The following is a 7,912-nucleotide window of genomic DNA, read 5'->3' on the forward strand; positions in this document are numbered from 1 at the left end:
TATAATAGTTTATTGCTCACATTTATAAAATAAAGGAAAAAATCAAAAGGCAATATAAGATAATGTTTGAACCCAAATACCATAATCTCCAAGTAAGCTATATGATAAATGCTGTCAAATTAATTACATTACTATGTCATAAATATCAATGTGATGTTATTACATTTTCCTTATAAAGGAATTATTATCTCTGCCCTTTTAGATCAGGGATCATCAGGATTTAGTTCATTTACTTGTACCATATTTATAATTGATGAATATGGGGTGAATTAACACAAACTGAATTCATTCTTATGCTAAAAGTCAATTATCCACTTTTATTTCAATTCACATTGCCCAAATAAAATTTTAAAAAACAACTAGATATTTGAATATACACAAGTAGTACACACTGAATTCCTATTCTAAATTGCTGAGATATAGTAATTTCTTCTATACCTTGCTTAAATAAAGTTTATTGAAGATGTTTGAAAGCTAAAAGTTATTGAAAAACTTACATATATATTTAACTTCCATAATATTTATAACCTGCCTATATTAATTATTTTCCATAAAAAATTTGCAAGCTGAAAACAATTTGAACATTGTTTGTGTGTACAGACAATTTGTTTCAAAGTCATTAATATTAATAATTTATTTTATATAAAATTATATGTACTTGAAAAATATCTTTGATTAGTAATAATTTATTGGAAACCTCACACTTCTATAAATAAAGTTATTATAAGATTGTGCAGGGAGGGCTGCTTTACAATTTTATTACCTTTGCTCCATTTTTGCATTAAAATATTAGGTGTGATAATTGGTCTGAACTCATCAAATCCAAGTATGTTTGTATCATCAAATTCCCAAGGGTCTCAAATTTCTGTCAAATCATCCATAGATATAACTATATATGTGGATATTAATTAGAAATATAGATGTTGGTAAGTCCACCACCTCTGTAATTTACTATAGGGTTTTTGGTTAAATTTTAAATCATTCCTGAACATAAATGATGAGTATCATAAAATGTGTTGCAGTGAAGGGTGCATTCCCATTTTCCCTGTCTGAATTCTGAATAATTCCAGGTAGACATGGAAGTAAGACATCCTAAAATCATAAACTGAGCTTTATAGCACAGAGAGTTGTTAGACTTGGTGTTTAGCATCAAAGTGTCCTTATATTGTGCCCAGCACATTGCAGCCTTACCTAGACACTTATAGAGCAGGGAATTTTGGCTAAATTTACAATATAACAAAGGGCAGAGAACTCATGCTCACTCCTAGGGCTACTAAAAAGCTCCTAAATACAAAAAAGGAGGTACAGTAGTTCATGTCACCCTTCCAATATCCCTAATCATGTAAATCATTCATAAATCCTATGTAGAGGAACAAATAAGTAGGGGTCAGGAGCAGTGCTCTAATATTTAGGCATTTTTCTTTGCCGAGTGGGTTGTATCCTTGTCAGTCTAAGTTCAAAGAAAACAGAGTAGGAGAATGAGCATTCCTGAATTGTTTATTGTTATATTTTAAAGTACCTCTTGGGGACAGCTCCTTGGCTCACTTGGTTAATCCTCCACCTGAGGCACTGGCATCCCATATGGGCACCAGGTTCTAGTCCTGGTTGCTCCTCTTCCAGTGCAGCTTTCTGCTGTCGCCTGGGAGGGCAGTGGAGGATGAACCAAGTGCTTAGGCCCCTGCAGCTGCATGGGAGACCAGGAGGAAGCACCTGGCTCCTGGCTTTGGATTGGTACAGTGCCGACCATGGTGGCCATTTGAGGGGTGAACAAACAGAAGGAAGGCCCTTCTCTCTGTCTCTCTCACTGTCTATAACTCTACCTGTCAAATAAATAAAAAATAAAATAAAAAGTATGTCTTTGGTCTACCTACAGGCACTATTCTAAAAAGGAGCACTGAGGAGAAGGAAAATTTTGAATATTGAGCAATAAATTGTTCCCTTTGATGCTGATGTAAATCTAATGTAAGAACAGCAATATGCATGGGTGCTTGCACTCAGAAAATTTCTGTAGTGGTTTTAGAGCTCTCTTTTTATAGGCTTCAATTTTGTAAAAATAATGCTAAATTATTTTACCTACTTGTTTCCTCCACGGCTCAATAGGCTAATCCTCCACCTGAGTCAGCACACCAGGTTCTAATCCTGATCGGGGTGCCAGATTCTGTCCCAGTTGCTCTTCTTCCAGTCCAGCTCTCTGCTGTGGCCTGGAGTGCAGTGGAGGATGGCCCATGTCATTGGGTCATGCACCTGCATGGGAGACCAGGAGAGGCACCTGGCTCCTGGCTTTGGATCAGCTCAGTGCGCCAGTTGCAGCGGGCTAGCCGCAGTGGCCATTGGGGGGTAAACCAACAGAAAAGGAAGACCGTTCTCTCTGTCTCTCTCTCTCTCTCTCACTGTCCAATCTGCCTTTAAAAAAAAAAAAAAAGACCGGCGCTGTGGCTCAATAGGCTAATCCTCCACCTTGCGGCGCCGGCACACCGGGTTCTAGTCCCGGTTGGGGCGCCGGATTCTGTCCCGGTTGCCCCTCTTCCAGGCCAGCTCTCTGCTATGGCCAGGGAGTGCAGTGGAGGATGGCCCAGGTGCTTGGGCCCTGCACCCCATGGGAGACCAGGAAAAGCACCTGGATCCTGGCTCCTGCCATCGGATCAGTGCGGTGCACCGGCTGCAGCGGCGGCCATTGGAGGGTGATCCAACGGCAAAGGAAGACCTTTCTCTCTGTCTCTCTCTCTCTCACTGTCCACTCTGCCTGTCAAAAATAAAAAAAAAAAAAAAAAAAAAAGAAACACAATCAAGTATTTTTCTGTGAAGTGAAGAAAAAATCATATGTGGCTGGGGAGCAATTAATTCTGGTAGGTAGTAAATTGCAATTAAACAGTGAGAATGAATGAAAATACTTAAAAATCAATAATGTTATAAATTTAAAAGGCAAACCAAGAAATGAAAAATTCTTCTTTTTTAAAAAATGTAGATTGTAAATACATTCTTAAGATGTATTTTTCTTGGAGGAGGCAAGATGGCAGAATAGGAAAGGAGCACACTGATAGTCCGGGGAGAGACAGTTTAATAAAAGTAGAGATACTACAGGTTCAAGGAAGAGTAGGGGAGGAAACAGCAGAAGAAACTCTTCCGGAATGCGTGATTCACAGCGGACCTGCGTGGAGAGCGTGGGAGCCCACAATTCGGGACACCAGCGGCAGACTCAACACACCAGCGCTGGAACGCGAGGTGAGCTGAACCTCAATAGCCCGAGACACTGGCAGACAAGCGGAGAGAGGAGACTAGAGGGAACAACCCCCGGGGGGGGGGGGGGAAGTTCACCAGGCTAACTGGAAGAGAGAGAGAGAAAAAAAAGGGGGTGACTGGTATGGACACAGGTTTCTCTCTCTCCACTCACCTCTCAAGTGCAAGCAAGACAAAGAGCAGGTGCCATCTTGGACATACATCATAAGCAGAGCGACCTCAGGTCTGCACCAGCCCTGAGCCCAGCAGAAAAACCTGACTCTGGGCAGGGCGAATTAACAGGAGATTAGGACCTAGTAAATTTGTGGTGCTACTGAACTGAGACTGTGAAAAAAGAGACGGTGGGGGAGAGAACTCACAGAATTCACATGAGTACTCTCCCGAGATGCTACAATTCCGTAACTTTGTCAACCCAGTGGGAGACTGAAGGAGAATCTGAGCCCACCCTGAGGGCAGAACAGATTCCCTGTGTGGTCCTTGGGAAAGAGCTTCCGATCTCTGGCTCCTGTGGGTATATCATTTGCCTGCTAACTACCTCCAACTTTGTTCAGCTGTGTGGAATTACTTCCCTTTTGAATCAAAAAAAAAAAGAAAGAGAGAGAGAGACCTACCACGCCTAACCTGGGAGTGTCACTTTTGGCACACCAAAAAGAGCGCTCAGGCCACACCCATCTCAAGCCCTAAGGCTCCATCAAAAACAGATAGTCCACTTAATCTAGAGTCATAGTATAACAAGTAAAAGCACCACAGTGAAGAAACCAAATATCTCCAATATACCAAATAAGAAACGCAAAAACCGAGGTAATAAAAACAAGGAAGTCACTATGACGCCCCAAATGAAAAAGACAGCCAAATTCAAGATTATGAAGATGATGAGATAGAAGAAATGCAAGAAGCAGATCTCAAAAAAAATTGATAAGAACATTAAGAAGTTCTCAAAAACAAATTCTTGAACTACAGAAATCCTTAATGGACAAGATAGAAAATCTCTCTCGTGAAAATGAAATATTAAGGAGGAATCAAAATGAAATGAAACAACCAGTACAACAGGAAACTGTGATAATGACTGAAGTGAAGAATTCAATAGATCAAATGAAAAACACAATAGAGAGCCTTACAAACAGAATGGGTGAAGCAGAAGAGAGAATATCGGACTTAGAAGACAGAGAACAGGAAAGGATACAGTCAGACCAAAGAAAAGAAGAGGAAATTAGAAATCTAAAACATATTGTCGGGAATCTTGGGGATACTATTAAAAAACCCAACATTCGGGTTCTAGGAGTTCCTGAAGGCATGAAGAGGGAGAAAGGATTAGAAGGCCTTTTTAGTGAGATATTAGCAGAAAATTTCCCAGGTTTGGAGAAGGACAGAGAAATCCTAGTACAGGAAGCTCACAGAATCCCTAATAAACACGACCAAAAGAGATCCTCACCACGACACGTTGTAATTAAACTCTCCACAGTGAAACATAAAGAAAAGATCCTAAAATGTGCAAGAGAGAAACGTCAGATTACTCTCAGAGGATCTCCAATCAGACTCACAGCTGACTTCTCATCAGAAACCCTACAAGCTAGGAGGGAATGGCGAGACATAGCCCAGGTACTAAGAGAGAAAAACTTCCAGCCCAGAATATTATATCCTGCCAAGCTATCATTTGTGAATGAAGGTGAAATAAAGACTTTTCATAGCAAACAGAAGTTGAAAGAATTTGTCGCCACTCGTCCACCCTGCAACAGATGCTTAAAGATGTGTTACACACAGAAACACAGAAACACGGTCATCAATATGAAAGAAGGTAAAGGAAGGAAACCTCACAGCAAAAGATCACAGGGAATTCAAGGCATATATTAGAACTTATCTTTGGCAAATGGCAGGGCAAAGTTACCACTTATCATTAGTCACATTGAACATGAATGGCCTGAACTGTCCAGTTAAAAGACACAGATTGGCTGACTGGGTTAAGGAACAAAACCCATCTATTTGCTGCTTACAAGAAACACATCTTTCCAACAAAGATCCATACAGACTGAAAGTGAAAGGCTGGAAAAAGATATACCATGCCAACAGAAATGAAATAAGAGCGGGCGTAGCCATCTTAATATCGGACAACATAAACTTTACCACAAAAACTGTTAAGAGAGACAAAGAGGGGCACTATATAATGATTAAGGGATCAATACAACAAGAAGATATAACAATTATCAATGTATATGCACCTAACTACAGGGCACCGGTTTATCTAAAAGATTTGTTAAGGGACTTAAAGGGAGACTTAGACCCCAATACAATAGTACTGGGGGACTTCAATACTCCACTCTCAGAAATAGCAGATCAACAGGACAGAAGATCAACAAGGATACAGTAGATTTAAATGACACTCTAGCCCAAATGGATCTGACAGATATATATAGAACTTTCAATCCTACAGCTAAAGATTTTACATTCTTCTCAGCAGTACATGGAACCTTCTCTAGGATTGACCACATACTAGGCCATAAAGCAAGTCTCAGCAAATTCAAAAGAATTAGAATCATACCATGCAGCTTCTCAGACCATAAAGGAATGAAGTTGGAAATTAGCAACTCAGGAATCCCTAGAGCATACGCAAACACATGGAGATTGAACAACATGCTCCTGAATGAACAATGGGTCATAGAAGAAATTAAAAGAGAAATAAAAAATTTTCTGGAAGTAAGTGAGGATAACAGCACAACATACCAAAACTTATGGGACGCAGCAAAAGCAGTGTTAAGAGGAAAGTTTATATCAATAGGTGCCTACATCAAGAAATTGGAAAGGCACCAAATAGATGAGCTTTCAACGCATCTCAAGGATCTAGAAAAACTGCAGCAAACCAGACCCAAATCTAGTAGGAGAAGAGAAATAATTAAAATCAGAGAAGAAATCAACAGGATTGAATCAAGAAAAACATTACAAAAAATCAGCCAAACGAGGAGCTGGTTTTTTGAAAAAATAAACAAAATTGACACCCCACTGGCCCAACTAACTAAAAAAAGAAGAGAAAAGACCCAAATCAATAAAATCAGAGATGAAAAAGGAAACGTAACAACAGACACCACAGAAGTAAAAAGAATCATCAGAAATTACTACAAGGACTTGTATGCCAGCAAACAGGGAAACCTATCAGAAATGGATAGATTCCTGGACACATGAAACCTACCTAAATTGAACCAGGAAGACATCGAAAACCTAAACAGACCCATAACTGAGACAGAAATTGAAACAGTAATAAAGGCCCTCCCAACAAAGAAAAGCCCAGGACCAGATGGATTCACTGCTGAATTCTACCAGACATTTAAAGAAGAACTAACTCCAATTCTTCTCAAACTATTCAGAACAATCGAAGAAGAGGGAATCCTCCCAAATTCTTTCTATGAAGCCAGCATCACCTTAATTCCTAAGCCGGAAAAAGATGCAGCACTGAAAGAGAATTACAGACCAATATCCCTGATGAACATAGATGCAAAAATCCTCAATAAAATTCTGGCCAATAGAATGCAACAACACATCAGAAAGATCATCCACCCAGACCAAGTGGGATTTATCCCTGGTATGCAGGGATGGTTTAATGTGCGCAAGACTTTCAATGTGATACACCACATTAACAGACTGCAGAAGAAAAACCATATGATTATTTCAATAGATGCCGAGAAAGCATTTGATAAAATACAACACCCGTTCATGCTGAAAACTCTAAGCAAACTGGGTTTGGAAGGAACATTCCTCAATACAAGCAAAGCAATCTATGAAAAACCCACAGCCAACATCCTATTGAATGGGGAAAAGTTGGAAGCATTTCCACTGAGATCTGGCACCAGACAGGGATGCCCACTCTCACCACTGCTATTCAATATAGTTCTGGAAGTTCTAGCCAGAGCTATTAGGCAAGAAAAAGAAATTAAAGGGATACAAATTGGGAAGGAAGAACTCAAACTATCCCTCTTTGCAGATGACATGATTCTTTATTTAGGGGACCCAAAGAACTCTACTAAGCGACTATTGGAACTCATAGAAGAGTTTGGCAAAGTAGCAGGGTATAACATCAATGCACAAAAATCAACAGCCTTTGCTGATCAAGCCACCATTTCCCATAGTGTCCACCTCACTCCAACAGGTTTCCCTCTTGGTGTTCAGTCAGTCATCACCGATCAGGGAGAACATATGGTATTTGTCCCTTTGGGACTGGCTTATTTCACTCAGCATGATGTGTTCCAGATTCCTCCATTTTGTTGCAAATGACTGGATTTCGTTGTTTCTTAATGCGGTATAGTATTCTAAAGAGTACATATCCCATAATTTCTTTATCCAGTCTATCGTTGATGGGCATTTAGGTTGGTTCCAGGTCTTCGCTATTGTGAATTGAGCTGCAATAAACATTAGGGTGCAGACCTCTTTTTTGTTTGCCAATTTAAATTCCTTTGGGTAAATTCCAAGGAGTGGGATGGCTGGGTTGAATGGTAGGGTTATCTTCAGGTTTCTGAGGAATCTCCAGACTGACTTCCATAGTGGCTTGACCAGTTTGCATTCCCACCAACAGTGGGTTAGTGTCCCTTTTTCCCCAAATCCTCGCCAGCATCTGTTGTTGGTAGATTTCTGAATGTGAGCCATTCTAACCGGGGTGAGGTGAAACCTCATTGTGGTTTTGATTTGCATT

This window comes from Oryctolagus cuniculus, chromosome 1 (assembly GCF_051225735.1).
Source record: "Oryctolagus cuniculus isolate XC-2025 breed Fujian yellow rabbit chromosome 1, ASM5122573v1, whole genome shotgun sequence".
Taxonomy (NCBI): Eukaryota; Metazoa; Chordata; class Mammalia; order Lagomorpha; family Leporidae; genus Oryctolagus; species Oryctolagus cuniculus.